This window comes from Ochotona curzoniae, unplaced genomic scaffold, assembly GCF_017591425.1.
Source record: "Ochotona curzoniae isolate NIBS_2020 unplaced genomic scaffold, NIBS_Ocur_1.0 contig_78, whole genome shotgun sequence".
Classification (NCBI taxonomy): Eukaryota; Metazoa; Chordata; class Mammalia; order Lagomorpha; family Ochotonidae; genus Ochotona; species Ochotona curzoniae.
Genome location: NW_024466559.1, coordinates 1,915,919 through 1,933,106, shown reverse-complemented (window position 1 = coordinate 1,933,106; position 17,188 = coordinate 1,915,919).

Genomic DNA, 17,188 nt, shown 5'->3' with positions numbered 1-17,188 from the left:
GAGGTACATGTGCTGGCTCCATCTGGATCTTCCTCCTTGTGCCACAACTGCTGAGGTCCACTTGTCCCTGTGAAGAAGGCTGCGGGAGTGTGGGAGGCTTGGATCCCAGACAGGGCATCCCCAAGAGCGAGGAAGTTCAGAGGGAATCAATGAGCCATGAAGAAATGTGGTGCTTAGCATCAGGACCACAGCACCTCAGGAGCCATTCACTTATGTATGGAAAGAGAGAGAGAGAGAGAGAGAAATCTTTGATCTGGTATACCCTTTAAATGCAGGAAGCTCAACTGGAAATGGAAACCCACTCAGGCTCAGACACTGTGGTAGGAGATGCAGGCACAGCTTTCCGCATCCTGACACCTCTCTGGGTGAATTTGAATTTTTGCAGGTGCTATTATTTACTGATAAACAGCAAGAGTCAGAACACTTCATTACAGCTCATGCTTCCAAAGCAACTTGAGATGGGTAAAATTTGATTTCCTTCTGGGATTGAACGGAAGTGCTGTGGACAAGATAAGCAGTGTCTACCCCTTTCTTCCAAAAGCAAGTTCTGGTGACTAGAGGCATGGAATTGGCAGTGAACGTTTGGGGCAACAATCAAGGTGCTGCTTGGGATCCCTGCATCCCACGAGGCTCCTCCGCTTCTGAATCCCATCTTCCTGTTAATGCATACCCTGATAGCAACAGATGCTGGCTCAGGTACTTGAGTCTCCACCATCCATTTGAGGGACCTGGCTGGAGATACTGATTGCTGGCTTCCGTGTAGCTCAGCCCCAGATCTTTGCAGACATTTGGGAGTGAGCTTGCCACTGGGCGATCTCTTTTTCTAGCTCTGTCCCTCTGTCTTTGAAATAAATTTTAAAAAAACTTATATATATATATATATATATATATATACACACACACACATATATATGGACCCTGAAGCTTGGCTGTTTGTCTTCGAATATTCATCAATTAGCAGTGTGTAGCAAACTGTTTTTCCAATTTGTTGTTGTCAAGACTCCAACGTTGTCTCCCACCCATCTGCTCTTCCAGACCCTTCTAGAAGGTTGCCACTCTCCCATCTTGAATGTGGGCTGGCTTTTGTGACAACTTGAGCCAAGTGAATAGTGTAAGGAATGATTCGAGCAGTGACCTGAAGACTGACCCCGCCATCCTGGACCCAGTGCAACCTTGAATGCCTGCTTACCCAGCATTACAGTAAGCTCCCCGGGAGATCTCGGTCCCCTTTCAGGCCCATCTGCCTAGGCAAGCTTCATGACCTTTAGGTTTAAATTGTGCTCTTTGCCAATCCCTGCACTTAATGCCCTCATACCTGACGGCCTGCTCCACCAATCCCCTGAGGCATTTATCCCTGGTGTCCCTGTAAAGCCACATCTGCCATTCCCTGACACCGCCCACTCCCAGTCTCAGCCTCTAGGTCATAAAGGGGACTTTCTCCCTTTGCTCTCACTCTACTCTGCTGTCTCTATCTCTTTCCGCTTCTGCTTTCTCCCTGCCCCTGGGCTGCCTCCCCTGCTGAAATAAAGGACCACTCCTGTAGTTCCCTTATTGTGTCTGGTTTCTTGTGTTTGTGGCGAAAATAGCTAACAAATAGAGCTGAAGTCACACTTTGGGGCTTCTAGATCATGAAGGTGCTGGGCACTTGTCCCTGGCCCTCATGGCCACCGTACTAGGAGGAGGCCCAACCCGCTTAGGGAGTGGGTGATGCGCAAAAGGACTGTCGCCCTCTCCCAGCTGACACCCCTGCCTCGCGTCCCCTGTGCCCAGCTCTATGAGCCATCCTGAAAATGTATCCTCTAGCTCCTAACCAGGTACCAACAATGGGAAGTCCTTCCTCTGGACCACAGTGAGTGAGAAAACCAGTTGGTTGAGGTTATGCTAAGCTGCTAAGTAGGACTGATGGGTTTTGGCGCATTAGGTCATTGATGAAGATGGGGGTTGGTTACTTCTTTATGCCTCATTGTCTCTGCATGCGGAGAACATGATCGGATTCACATCATGGAGTTTTTTTTTGTTTTCTTTCGTTTTTAAGAATTAAAAAAGTGCTTAGAAAATAGCACAACATCTACTAAGTGTGTTGTGTCATTTAAGAAAGAAAGGAAGTGTCCCGATCCAGGCTGGCTTTTGAGAGCTTGACTGCGTGGGAGTCTCTAAGCCGTGTAGGACAGAGCCCGCAGCTCAGCGCCTCGGCTTGAGTAGTTGAGACTTTCCCTCCTTCCCCAGGCACTGCCCTTATCTTTTATCTTTTTTTTTTTTTTCCAGAAGTATGGAGACAATTGAGACTTGTTATTTTCTCGCATCTCTTGGAGCTGGGCCTTTCATCTCGGCTTCAGCCAATTTCCTTCAAAGCTCAATATTAACCAGATCTGCCTTCTGACAGCTGACCTTAAGCGGGGACACCGAGTGGTCCTCGCCCCAGGGGCGGAGAAGCCCAGGACAGACAGAATGGAGCCAGTTCCTGTCCCCCAGGGGAAGCTCAGCCTGGGGTCTAAGCCTCCCACATGGTCTGACAGCCAATAGCCAAACAACCGATAGCTTCTGCAAGGCATTCTTGAAGAAATTCCTTCTTCTGCCAGAGGGTGAAAGGGTTGCTAATTGATTTTGTCTGCCTTTCAGATGGACTTAAGGGAGACACAAGAGTTTGTCTTCTAACAAGAGAGGTTTTGCATACTGGGAGCATCCTTTTCTAGCTTTGGCTATTAGCATTTTTTTTTTTCCACCAGCTTGAACCCGTTCAGTAAATGGCATTAAGGTTGACCGTTCTCTAAAAAGACGTACTTGAATCCCAGACCACTGCCTAGGCAGAGCAAATGAGAAGTTTGAAGCAGGCCAGTTCTTCCCAAAGGGTTTTGACAGGTGCCATTCCCGACTCTTGCTGACCAGACAGGTATAGAAGGCGGTGTCAAATTCGAAAAGCTGTCTGTCGGTGGATGCAGAGCCTCTGTCAGCCAGAGACCTGATGGGGGGACTGGGGTGTGGGGAGCAAGGCAGAGCTGGGTAGCTCTAGGGTATCAGGCAGCCCCCAGTGTCTGAAGAGAGAGATGACAATCGTTTGAAAGACAGGGAAGGCACCCACTTCGCCCATCGCCACATGTGGTCGAAGCTTTGAGCACAACCAACAGCAGCAGTCAGCAAGACTGGTCGGAGTCTGAACCTGGAGCTGGAAGAAAATAGTCAGTGGGGCTGCGTTTGTTGGACATCAAGGAACACTGTGGGAAACCCAGGGATTTGGGCTCCCAGAGGCAGTGCAAGCCCTGGGACTTCCCTTCTATCCTCCAGTGCTTGTTATCCTGGCTCTGAGTTGTTGTTCTTGTGGTGATTTTTTTTTTTTTTGATGAAAAGTATGAGCTTATAGCCTTGGCCCATGCACGAATCGCTGGTAAGAAGAGGTGAAGATATGGGGGGCCTGGTGAGATACCATAGCAATTAAAGTCCTCGCCTTGAACGCACTGGGATCCCATATGGGTGCCGGTTCTAATCCCGGTGGCCCCACTTCCCTTCTAGCTCCCTGCATGTGGCCTGGGAAAGCATTCAAGGACGGCCCTAAGCCTTGGGACCCTGTACTTGTGTGGGAGACCTGGAAGAGCTCCTGGCTCCTGGCTTCGGATCGGCTCAGCTCCGGCAGTTGCTGCCACTTGGGGAGTGAATCATTGGACAGAAAATCTTCCTCACTGTCTCTCCTCTCTGTATATCCACCTTTCCAATAAAAAATAAATAAATCTTTTTTAAAAAAAAGAAGAAGAAGAGGTGAAGATACGAATTTGTTTCCTCCGGAGCCCAGCTTCCACCCAAGATGAGTTCAGGAGACCTTCGTGAGCTTGTGTCAAAAGAGGCCTGGATGGCAGGTGCAGGCTCCAGCGGCTTCCCTGGTAATTCATCAGAATCCAGGAAATGGAATGACAGAGCCTGCTTGCGTTTTGTCAACCTGGTTGGTGACTTACTGCATGGGTCTTTTTGTAAGGGTCAGATCACAGGGAGAAATGGCTTAGTCTCCACTGACCCCGCTAGCCTGGCTCCTCTTGTTTTCAAGAAGCAAAACTGGCCTGTCGGGATTCATATGCCTCCCGAACTTTGGCCAGACTGACTCTGTTCTGGAAGGTTCTAGTCTGCAGAGGCCTTGCACATGATCTGGGTCTGGAACAATGGGCTCCCATGATTTAGTTGTGTGTTTCTAGCAGGAAGAACAAGTAAGGGATATAAGGGCTTTTATTGGTATAGCTGGTCAGGAATGGGTGGGGGGAGAGAAGGAGCGAAAGGAAGAGGGGAGAGAAAAGGGGGGAAGGTGAGGGGAGAAGAAAGAAAAAGAGAGTTTAAATCTCATTCAGATTACTAATTTGCATGTGTTTCGTTTTTCCAGCTTTACCTTCATACCTCTCTCTGTAATTTGCTTGGTTGAGCTTAAAGTCACTGAAGCAAGTCAGGACATAAGCAGCTTATTTTTATGATGGTTAAAAATGGACTTTTACCTATTTTTTTTTAAGTTAATGTCAGTAACCAGTGGGCCCTATAGGTAAGAAATGACTCAAACATCGGCCCCCACCATTTTAGACTTGATACCATTTTTAATGTCTCCTTCCCCCAGCTTTCTGCTTCCTTGAGATTTGTGCCTTCAGATTCGATTTTTGTTGTCTGCTGTAACTTTGTAACCCAGTTTCCACCCATGCGCGGTAGCCTCTTGGTGCCTTACCCGACAGCCCTCTCCACCAATCCCTCGTGGTCCTTTCCCCTAATCCCCGCCCACCAACCAATCCCCTGCAGCTCTGACAATTCTATCCACCAATCCCTCACGGCCTGTGCCACCTGCCCCAGGCCACAGAAAAGGCACTCTGAGACGGATCTCTCTTCCCTTGCTGCTCCTTCCGCTGCCCAGCTCTTCCCAGTCCTCCTTCATCGTGTCCCACCGCCCCTTCCCTTACAAGATGTCCCGCTTCTTTCTCTCTCCCTCTGCCTCTGCTCTGGTCCCTGCCCTGTTAGAATAAAAGACCTCGTAGGTGCCTCACTGTATCTGATATTTCAGCTTATTGTGGCACACTTACCCCGAAAAGAGCTTAGCTGCACGAAAGGACCAACATCATCACCCTTCTGACAAAGCAGATTACTGTGTGTGAATCTGTGAGCATCATGTGTTATTTCAGGGGGCTCCAGAGCCACAGACCATGCTACACACATGCTAGGAGTTTGTTGTTGTTGTTTGAAAATTCTAATTTAGTAAAAAGATTGATTGAATGTTTTGAAAGGCAGAGTTAGGCAGAGAGAGAGAGCGTGTTCTTCCATCTCTGGCTCATTCCCCAAATCATTTCAATGGCTAGAGCTGGGCCAGACAGAATCCAGGAACCCAGAACTCTATCCAGGTCTCACGTGGATGGCAGGAGCCCAAGCACTTGGGCCATCTTCCAGTGCTTTTCCAGGTACATTGGCAGGAAGCTGGATCAGAAGTGGAGCAAGCAGGACTCGAAGTGGTACTCACACAGGATGCTGCAGTCACAGGTGGAGGCCCAACCCACTGTGTCATGACGTCAGCTTCAACACCTCTCCTCATTGGTGTGCACTGGTGAGACATGTATAAAAGGCTGCTGTGTGTATCTGTTCTTGTCAGCAAAGTGCAGTAGAAAGAACCAAGTGCTCACATCATTTTGCTATCAGTGACCTCAGTCAGATTTTGCTTGTCTACTCTCTACCTTAAAAAAGAAAGATAGAGGTAGGCATTGGGATGCCCACAGACCCTGCTGAATGCTTGGTTTCCAGTCCAGCTGCCTTCCAGTGCACCTGGGGAGGCGGAAGAAGACGGCCCAAGCACCTGCCACCTACACGGGAAAGCCGAATCGAGTGCCAGGCCCCTGGCTTTGGTCTGACCCACCTCTGGCTATTGCAGGTGTTTGGAGGAGTGAACTAGTAGATGGAAGATCTCTCTCTTTCTTCCTCTCAATGTATCTGTCTTTCAAATGAAAATAAACAGAACTTTCTAAAAAATGCATCTGTGACGGTTCATGTTCCCTCCCACTTCACCTCCCATTCAAGGTCGAGCATGTATCTTCTTTTGTGAACTCAAAGAACATTGCCGCTACTCAGGTTGGGTAAGAACGGCTTCTGGCTGCTTCTGCTTCCCTGTCTTTGGTCATCCGGTCAGCAGTGCTTGGAGGCCACCTGTACTCACCACTACTGCCTTTCATTGTCTGGACTTCATCCCTTCTGTTGACTACGATGTTGGATGTGCGTGCATCCCAGGTGAGCATGCAAGGCCAGCCTCAATGACTGCACCACAGTGCCGCCTCCCCTTCCTTGCGATCCCTTTCCTTGTGAAGGAAAGCAGTGTGGGCTGGGTTGTGGCCATCAAGTGCTGTGGGATATAATAGAGGGTGACGCAGCCACCCCCTGTTATTATCCCTGGTATCTCCAGGTTTTATCCAAAGTCGTCATCGTGCGTCAAAGTACAGACTGGCCTCAATTATGAAATTCTTAGAGGCAATGGCCATGCTGGGAGCAATACGAGCAAGACAGGAGCCACGGAAGTTTTCCTTCCGTTGAGTGCTATGCAGTCCTGCGTCTGCTCCCTTGTGTGGTTGAAGAAAGTGGGGTTGCTCCTAATGCTCGTGGTGGTGGTGATGGGGAGCCTGGGGGGAGACTGGGCTGACGGCTGGGTTTTCTTCCCTGTTGGAGACTCTCCCAGATCAGCTTCCTTATCTTGCCGACAAGTCTTTCCCAGATAAGCTCCTTATCCTGGTATGTGTAATTGAAGGGAGTCTGTGCACCCAAGGCAGACATCCTGTTTCTATTTCAACCCGCAAGGCCTTCCAAGAAGACAAAGTGACCATGAAGTTTCGGACCTCGAGCCGGGGGGGGCCCCCACAGGGCAGCAGCTCAGTTGGGGCTTCTGCAGCTCAGCTCTGCACAAGTGTCAGAGAGCTCTTTGCTGCTCTTTTTAAATTATGAAAACTGGCTGGGCCAGGGTGGAGATGCAGGACACTTGGAAGAGCGGTGCAGAACTGTGGGTTAAATGGTGCTTGATGCTCTCTTGTCTGACCCTGGCTGCTGGTTAGGCACATGTGCCCTTTGCCGGGACCCTTGGAGACAGACATGTAGGGGGAGCTCGGAAGAAGGGAAGAGACTCCAGTTGCAGGAGGACCACAAGCCAGGGCCCTGCGTACAGCTTTTTCCTCCTATTGGGGGAAAATCGGCCATTGCTGCTAGCAGTCATTTCCCAGGAGAGCCGAAGGCAGACACAGCACAGCACCCTTAAGTTTCCAGGTTACTTCTATCCTCTGCCCGTTCCACCTACCCCCCAGGTCTCCCTCCAAACCCCCAGAGATCAGATGCGCCTGGAGCCTCTGAGAACTCCCCATGCACCGCCCAAGGCAAGGATCTCAACCCTGTCTCCTCTTGAGACGGTCTCTGGCGTGTTTACAAAATGAGCACTGCAGACTCCGCTTTCACAATCAACAATGAACCTAAAAATAGAGCAAAAATTGGTTCTGAGATAATTCTGTCTTCAAACTGCAAGAGCAACAAAAGCTGCCTTCCAGGCAATGGCAGCCCTGCCCTATGCCTGCCAGAGACTCTGAGCCGCCTCCTCTCAGGGGCCCGGGTGGCGGTGGGGGAAAAAGGCAGGGGTGTGGTTCCTATACAGCTGTGCCCCAGTGGGGATGAAGCCTTCTGCAGAACACTGAGGCCACCACCTGAGCCCAGGGGGGCACCATCTTCTGTTGAGCCTTGTCCAGGCAGGGAGAGCCTATGTGCTAACCAGCAGGGATTCTCATGACATCCAGGATGCTGTCAGCCAAAGTCCCTTTTCCGTACCTTTGAAGTCTCTGAAAATGCCATTGTGTTTCCAAGATTCATTGTTGGATGAATGAATCCTACTTCATTGTTGGGTCCAAATATCTTGTGGATGTTTGGGGCAAGCCTCGTGTCTTGCTCCTGTCAAGGAATCCTGTAAATGTGATTTCGCCAAGTCAGCAGGGAGTACCTCTATTTGGTGTCTGTTAACTTACTGGCCTTGGGACAACTCCCAAGAAGACAGAAAATGAAGTATTCCGGAACATGTCACCCGCAGAGTGGAGCTTCTTCCATCAGAGCTGGCAAATGGGGATTCCCCCTCAGTCAACATCCAGACAATGAGGAATTTCCAGCCAAGTTCAGCTTTGGAAAAGGAAGAGAGGAGAATGGAATGAAAGGAAAAGTCTCTGTCGCCATGTTCCTGTGTGTCATGGGATGATCTCCCTGCTGCAGCTGGCGGGCACAGAGACAGCTAGACCTTTCTGCCATGTTAACGAGCTACAAACCCCAGACGTAAACCCAGACTCAGTGCAGGATTTTGAAGTCAGGTGGAAATCCAAGTTTCCACATTCTCCTGCCCCATCTCTTTTTCCCAGTGAGATCCATGGCCAGGATGAGTTATGGGATCTCTCTCAAACCCCATGTCCTCAGAGTTCAAGTGTAAGGACGAAGGTGTAACTCATGACGTTGAACCACAGTTTATTGAGAACTTACTCTATGCCCAGCCTTTTCAAGCATTTTCATGATGTTGACAATTTTCTTCTACAAGACATGAGGATCAAAATTTGTGGCATCCCTATAACGTGCCAGGTGAGAAATCTGGTACCCAAGCAAGGTTCTCATCCCGCAGCTGTGGGTATAAGAAATAAGACACATAGTGGGGAGCTCAGGGTAGGCAGGGAACCGAAGTAGCATTGACCAAGGATGGACCTGCCTGGTACTGCACCCTGGACCTGTGCCATTCTCCTCAGCTGGCATTTGGCTTGGGCAGCTGGAGTTGCTTTGTGTTTAGTTCTAGCAGAGAATCTCAGGATTATGCAGTGCTTCGAAGAGAGAGAGAGAGAGAGAGAGAGATTGTCCATCTGCTGATTCACTCCCAAGTTAACTGCCATGGCTGAGGCTGCGCAACCCTCAGGTTCACCTTCCATGCCTCACTCAGCTTTTACAGTTGCAGTTGAAGAAGTCCAACTTGCTTTCTAAGGACCAGCAGTCTTGGTGCCTCTGCTTCCTTGGACTGTTCACCAAGGGAGTTCCTTGAACACAGACTACTCTCATGTGCCCCGCATCCCACACGTATGATGCACTCAACGTCTGAGCGCTCTGGAATATGTGTCTGCATTATTCTAATTTCTGGTTTCTACCTAATTATTTTCCTTTGAGTTTTCCGTGAGAGGCAGAGAGACAGCCTTGCAAATGCTCGCAGTGGTGTAGGAGAGCTGCAGCCGGGAACCTGGAGCTTGATCTGGCGTCTGCTATATCCCAGCCTTGGCCTCAGCACTTCTCTTTCATATGCCAACAAATTCTGACTGTCATGTTCCTTATTTTCCTACAGTTCCCAAAGGGAAAGAGGCCAAACACAAGGAGCAACCAAAACCAAAAACCAAAACCAAAAAACACCTTATTTCCAAGTTAAATCAAACACGTTGCATGTTGTGTAAATTGATACCACACCCAGTATTCTCAAATTCCTTGCCTCCACACAAGTGATAAGCAATGCCGATTCAGAAAGCAAAAGTCATTATTATTCTTTTTTAAATTTCTATCTTAGGTGATGTTTATATAGTTGATCAGGGTGGGAAGGATTGAGGGTCAGAGAAAAGTGGGTTTGATCATTGTTCCTAGGTTTTCTATTTCTTCCTCCTCTGTCTGGGGGAGGGAGATACAGGGAGAAGCCACGCCCAGTCTCCCAATTGCCCCAGTACCTGGGATGGTGAACAGCCACTCAGTATTGACTCAGGGTTCTGATACAGCGCACACTCTGAGGGGTTCTGCCCAGGTGGTTTCAATAGTTTTGATATATTATGGATCTTGCCAATCCAAGGATGAGAGAACACTTTCAATGTCCATTGGCTGACATAGCTCACCTTAGAGTCTCCATTCACCCAAATATTTGCTGTCATCAGTGGGCTGGGGTAGGTATCCAGTTTATCCTGTCATCCTTCCTCTGAAACGGTGCAATGTCCCATGTAGGGCTCAATGGGCTGCCGTATCCTCCATGTGATCTGGGCCAATGTTCGCTACTTTGTCTTTTCCACTGTGGAGAACCAGTTCTCACAGGTGGGCCCAATGACCTGGACCATCCAGGCCCCACCAGACCCCCTGCCCCCGCTACTCAGGGACCTGGCAACCACCATGTAGGTGGGCTCAAGGACCCAGGTTAGGCAACCTGGGCCCCACTGGATGCACCACGCCCACAGCTCATGGACGCGGCACCCACCATGCAGGCAGGCCCAAGGACCTGGGTCAGGTGATAAGGCCACTGTACTTACAGAGCTAGATCATGGAACCCATTAGTAAGCCTTGGAACAGGGAACGGGTAATGTGAGGTTGGTCTATGACACTAACCAGCATTTGAATGAATTAGGTCGGGGGACAGAATCTGTAGGAGAGTGTGTGGGTTCACCCATGTGGAACAGTCATCTCTGTTGGCATGTGCAAGATCTGTGACTGGGAACAGACCTACTTGGGGAGATAAGGGGATGCCCTGGCTGGGTTGGGATTCCCATTGATGAGCACAATGGAATGGGGGTAGTGGGCTGAGCTGGATATGGCTACAGTCTCCCTAGCATGGGTGTGGACTGGGTGTACCAGACTGGGCTGGATTCCAGTACCCCCTGGTACTTGTGAGAGTCAAGGTGGGTATAGAAGGGGCTGGGCTAGGTGTTGTTTCCCAGTGAACCACATGATGATGGCTGTGTCTGGGTGTGGACCAGGAATAGCTGGGCTGAAACATCCAACAATAAGAACTGGATTGGGTTTGGACCCATTAGGCTAGGACACTGTTCCCGTCAGAACAAGAGCTAGACAAAATCATCCTGGGCCAAGGACCCGCTGGTATGTGCAAGATTTGCCATGGGGAGGTGACCTGATAGAGGAACCTAGAGAATTTCCTTGTCAAGATGCAGTCCATACAGGTGAGAGCAAGAACCAAGGCAAGCAGTAGCACAAACAAGGCCAGGTTACAGTACCCACCAGCACACCTATGAGCCTGGTCGAGGGGGCAGACCTGGCTGGGTAAGTTCATAACATCCACTGGCCAATCTGAGAATCAGGTGAGGGTACCAAAGGGGCTGCAACACCAGCCAGTTCCCACTGGAGCTGGGACAGGTGGCTGGCTGGGCCAGGATAGGCTGCAGCGCCTACCAGCAGAAGCTGGAACTGGGGGCATGCTGGACTGAGCCAGGCTGCAGCACCCACTGGTTGATGCCGAGGTGAGACAAGCCATGCCAGTTCGGGAGCGGTGGGTGCTAGGGCCATGAGCCTTGGAGGCGAGGTAGTCTGGCAGGGCCCGGGTCACCTGGTCTGGGTCTTAGGGCCAGCCTGCATGGTGGGTACCAGATCCATGAGCCCAGGGGACAGGGAGTCTTTTTTTTTTAATATAAATATTCACAGTGAATAAAAACAACATCTGTATGAATTTTTAAATGTGATATTAAGGAAGTCCTATTTTATTAGAGATTATGATTTCCTCCAGAAGGTTTGTGGAGAGGGTCAGAGTTTGGCCGAGCAGTGAAGTTACTGGCTGGAACACCTGGATCTCATAATGAAGCGTCTAGTTTGAGACCCGGCTGTGCTTCCAATTCTAGCTTCCTACAGAAGTGCACCCTGCAGGGGAAGGCTCAAGTACTTGGGTCACTGTCACTCATGTGGGAGACTGGGATGGAGATCTGGGCTCTACCTGCCATTGGGGCCAGGCCTGTGGGAGACCCGGATGAACCTGCTGGTCTCCGACTTCGGCCTGACTTAGCCCTGGACATTGTGGCTATTTTGCGGTGTGGACTAGTGGATGAAAGATCTCTCCCATACCTTCTCTCTGCAACTCTTTTAAATAAACAACAGTCAATCTTAACAGAGGGTTTAGTTTATCTGGGTGCAAAAAAATTCGAAGTCCATGTAGTTTATTCAGAGCGCCGTTACTGGGAACGTTTGAAGGTCCCTCGTCGGGATGGATTTCAAATCCCGCTTGCGGTCTGAGAGCGTGAGATGAACGGTTGAAGCCTACACCCATTTGGTTCATCCCATCCCTGGGAGAGGGCATAGGATTGAGTATTTGTGACCCCACATTTTGTGTGAGGATCAAAACATGCCATAGGACGGCTGATTTTCTTGTATTTGTTCATTTTTCCTTTTCTGGAAAGCATACCGGTGTGTGTGGGGGGGGAGGGGTCCCCATTGGCTACAGCTCTTCTCAGAGCTGAGAGCGAGGAAAAGCAAGCCTCTTCCGAGACAGTAAAATGCCTCCTTTCATCAGATGCTGCACACAATGCGGCCATTGTGCTTCCTCCTTCCTTGCACTGCCAGGAAGCTCAGAATTAAATTTAATGTGCAGTTACAGTAACTATTTTCAACTTCCCTTTTATGTGTCTTGAGACTTTCTGTTTTAATAACCTTATGGTACGTGGACATTTTATGGAGACCCGCTTAAAAATATTTTGCGCATGAAAGAAGAGTGTAAGTTCTTCTTTAAAAATAAAATAAAAAGCAAGCCTCTCATGGCATTGGAATGTGGGGGTCCTTTGGTAGGAACATGCGTGAGCCATCAGCGACGGTGGCGTGTCTCAGGAGCAGGCTTGCCAGGGATTGGCTGGGTCCGGGAGCAGAAAACACCGCACTGAGACAAGGCCATCTGAAACCTTGCTTGTGACATGGATTTCCGCTTCCGATTAGATTGCACACGCTGAACTTGGTTTCTTGAGCGTGCAAGGGAGTGAAAGATCACCTGCTTTTTTTTTTTTTTTTTCCTTTAGTGATTTCCTGAACAATGCTGAAGTCTAGGGAAGTTGCTTGCCTTAGCCCAGGGCCCAGTGGGAGTGTAAGTGTGAAACCCCTGGCAATGGGCTTTAGACACTTGTTCTAGCTGGCTCCTTGCAAGGTTTACAATGTCACCGACTCAGACTTTCCGTGACTGATGCGAGTGCTCCACTATCTGATGTTTGAAATTCCAGAGCGCTCAAAGAACATGGGCAAAGAAAACCAACCATGTTGCTCTCAAGCTTTACAAATAAACATTTGTGTTTCAAACACGGGTAAAGCCCTGGGAATGAGGGAAGACTCGGCAGAAGCCCAAGGGACCTTTGAAAAATCAGTGGAAAAAAACAGACTTAAAAGATACATTTAGGGACTAGTGCTGCGGCACAGCGGCTTGCTTTGCCTCCTACGACCATTCTAAAAGTGCTGGTTTGGTTCCCAGCTGTTCCACTTCTGATCCAGCTCCCTGTTGACGCTCTTGGTGAAGCAGCAAAGGATGGCCCAAGCACTTGGGCATTTTCACCCACTTGGCCGACTTGGTTGAAATTTTAGACTCCTGCCCCAGTCGTTGTGACCATTTGGAGAGTGATCAAACTGGTCTCTCCTTTTCTCTCTCTCTCTATTTTTCAAATAAATAAACCCATCTTAAAGAAGATGCATGTGGGCTGGGCCTTTAGTCTAGTTTGAAGACCCCAGTTAAGATGGCGCTCGTTGAGGGTTCGAGGCCCAGCCCGGGCCCTGGGCCCTAGGCTCCATCTTCCTGCTGATGCAGACCCTCCTGCTTGCATAGCAGGCTGGACTTGAGCACCCAGCTTTGTGTGGCTCATTCCTGCCCATTTGGACACGAGCAGCATGAATTACCAAAGGGGCCTCTCTGTCTATGGCTGTCTGCCTCTGAAATAAATAAATACATATATTGAAAAAAAATCCCATAAACTAATTTTGGCACACACAAAAAATGAAAGCCATGTGTAGAAAGGATTTTCAAAAAGCTCATGGGACTACAAGTTATGAAAAATTATACATGGGCTCATAAATGTTTGTATCCAAATGCACATCATTTTTCTTTCCACTTGTCCACAAAAGTTTTGTATTTTTAAAAAGTTATTTATTTATTTGAGTGACAGAGAGGCAGATATAGAAAAGAGAGATCTCCCACCCATTGATTCACTTCGCAAATGGCTGCAACAGCCAGGGCTGACCCAGGCTGATGCCAGGAGCCTAGAGCTCCATCCATGTCCTCTCTGTGGTGCAGGGACACAGTGGCTTGAACCATCTTTCTCGGCTTTCCCAGGGACATTGCAGAAAGCTGGGTTGGAAGTGGGACCGTCAGGACATAATGAAATCATGCCAGTTTCCCAGGCAGAATTCCACTCTTGGGCCAGCCGTGTTGACGGGTGAGGTTCTGAAAGTCCCCTGTAATTGGGTAGTAAATGTGAGCGTCTTAAATGGGTCCTCTGACGCCAAACCCCAACATCTTTACAAAAACAGAGTCAGTGAACCACGCTTTAAAGTAAAGGGGCTGGGAAAAGGCAAGGGAAGGCCAGGCAGGGACTTGTAGAACTAGTTACCAGTAAGAAACGAAAAAAAAAAAAAGCCAAAAACAGTTCACACTCAGCATGGCTTCAGGAACATGCTGGAAACTTAATAAACCTGGAGCAAAGTTATTTAAAAGCCCAGTAAAATATCAAGTGGTCAGATTCCACACATTCTTGTATCCTTGTGAAGTACTTGTCTCAGAGCCCACATGCCACACGAGGGTACAAGCATGCACACACACACACACCACAGCATCCCCCACGCCTGTCCTCCAGCCTGGCAGTGATGGGGGGTGGGGGTCACTGGCAGTGGTGGGGGTCTCTGGCAGTGGTGGGAGGTGGGTGTCTCTCTGGCAGTGGTGGGGGGTGGGGGTCTCTCTGGCAGTGGTGGGGGTCTCTGGCAGTGGTGGGGGTGGGGGTCTCTCTGGTAGTGGTGGGGGTCTCTGGCAGTGATGGGGGTGGGGGTCTCTGGCAGTGGTGGGAGGTGGGGGTCTCTCTGGCAGTGATGGGGGTGGGGGTCTCTCTGGCAGTGATGGGAGGTGGGGGGTCTCTCTGGCAGTGGTGGGGGGGTGGAGGTCTCTCTGGCAGTGGTGGGGGTGGGGGTCTCTCTGGCGGTGATGGGGGTGGGGGTCTCTGGCAGTGGTGGGGGTGGGGGTCTCTCTGGTAGTGGTGGGGTCTCTGGCAGTGATGGGGTGGGGGTCTCTGGCAGTGGTGGGAGGTGGGGGTCTCTCTGGCAGTGGTGGGGGTCTCTGGCAGTGATGGGAGGTGGGGGTCTCTGGCAGTGATGGGGGTGGGGGTCTCTCTGGCAGTGGTGGGGGTCTCTGGCAGTGGTGGGGGGTGGGGGTCTCTGGCAGTGGAGGGGTGGGGGTCTCTCTGGCAGTGGTGGGGGTCTCTGGCAGTGATGGGGGTGGGGGTCTCTCTGGCAGTGGTGGGAGTCTCTGGCAGTGGTGCGGGTCTCTGGCAGTGGTGGGAGGTGGGGGTCTCCGCACAGCTATATCTTTCTTTGGCTGTTTCTGCTTTCTACCAATTCCATCATCATCTTTGACTTCAGTCTGAACTGGACTGACGTTGGCAGTGAATATACAAAGTTCAGATAGAACAGGCAGATTAGAATAAACTCCCTCTCTCCCTCCCAACTAACAGCAGGCTTAATTGTCCCAAGGTGACTTGCCAGAGTTTTGATTTCCCTTCTCAAAAATCTATACATACACTACATCGCTTTTTAAATAAGGGCAATTTTTTTCCCCCTCTAACAAATATTTCTATGTATGAGTGAAATCTCTCTTAGAAGGCCGTCACTCAATCATGATTTGTTTATTTATTGTAAAGGCAGAGTTACAGAGAGAGCGATTCCATCCTCTGGTTCATTCCCAGCTCCAACAGCTGGAGTTGAGCCGAGCTGAGGCCTTACGATTCCCAGGTGCATCAGCAGGGCGCTGGAATGGAAGCGGAGCAGCTGGGACATCATCCGGAGCTCACAGGGGAAGCTGGCATCGCAGTAGAGGCTTATCCTGACTACCGCAATGCCTGCCCCTGCTGTGACATTTTGAGTGTTGTCTGTGATAATAATTTCTCTTCATCATCAGGAAAGTGGTTTAGGACAACAGGACAGTTTGCCACCTGACACAGCAGGTCAGAAACGGCTGCCTCCTGTGCCTGGAAAGTGAGTTCCTTTAGGTGGTTGGCCCCTGTCCGCCTCTGTCAGACCAATGGGGTATTCTCCAGCTGGGAGGAGGTGTGGACGACCACAGCCCACTTTGTACCACAACTTGCTAACCCCCATCAGTGCAAAATCTCTCATGTCTTTCTCTCTAGCTCCTTCAAGTATTTCTCTCTCTTTTTTTTTTTTTTAGATTTATTTTTATTTTTATTGCAAAGTCAGATATACAGAGAGAGGGAGAGACAGAGAGAAAGATCTTCCGTCCACTGATTCACTCCCCAAGTAAACGCAATGGCCAGTACTGTGGGTCTTCCAGGCAGGTGCAGGGTTCCAAAGCTTTGGGCCATCCTCAACTGCTTTCCCAGGTCACAAGCAGGAAGCTGGATGGGAAGTGGGGCCGCTGGGATTAGAACCAGAACCCATATGGGATCCTGGCACGTTCAAGGCGAGGACTTTAGCCACTAGGCCACTGCGCCAGGCCCGCTCCTTCAAGTATTTCGCCAGTGGTGATAACCACGCAGTGACAGCCTTCTCATCCTATGTGCCCAACGAAGACACAATTCCATTTATTATCAAGAGGTATAAAACATTCCTGTAAGTCTGACTGATCTTCTGATGAGGATGTCTGGTTTTCCTGAGGGCTGACAGTTCCTGCAGAGGGAAAGACACACAGAGAAGGGGCTCCCAGCTGGCTGTACACAGGGCCTGCAGGCTGGGACAGGCTGAGGCCAGGGGCTGGCCACTCAGACTAGCCAGAGGGCTGGGACAGGCTGAGCTCAGCCGCTGGCCACTCAGACCAGCTCCTGGGACAGTGGCGGAGACCTGGAGCCATCCCTTGCATCTTGCCTCTTCGGGTTTGCAGCAGCCAGGTGAAGCCCAGAACCAAAGTGAGGACTCACCCTGTTCACAGGGGACTTCATGGCCAGGTTCAATGTCTGTCCCCATCTGAGCTTGTGAAGCTGAGGGGTAGTAGGCATGAATTGGTGCTGTTGCTGGCTCCTGCCCACACCTGTGCAATAAAATCCTTTATAAAATCCTTATAAATTATTCGCTCCCAGCTACTGTCTTTGGCTGACACATACTGTAGCTGCGTAGGCTAGGAAGAATATATATATTTTAAAAGATTCCTCATTAATTCTTCTAGTCTCTTCTTCTCTTAGTCCCCGACTTTATGAAGTCCGGGAAAATGGGGTCACTCCAGAAAGGTCAATAATATTGAGTGCTGACTTGGTTTGCTCACAAGGCT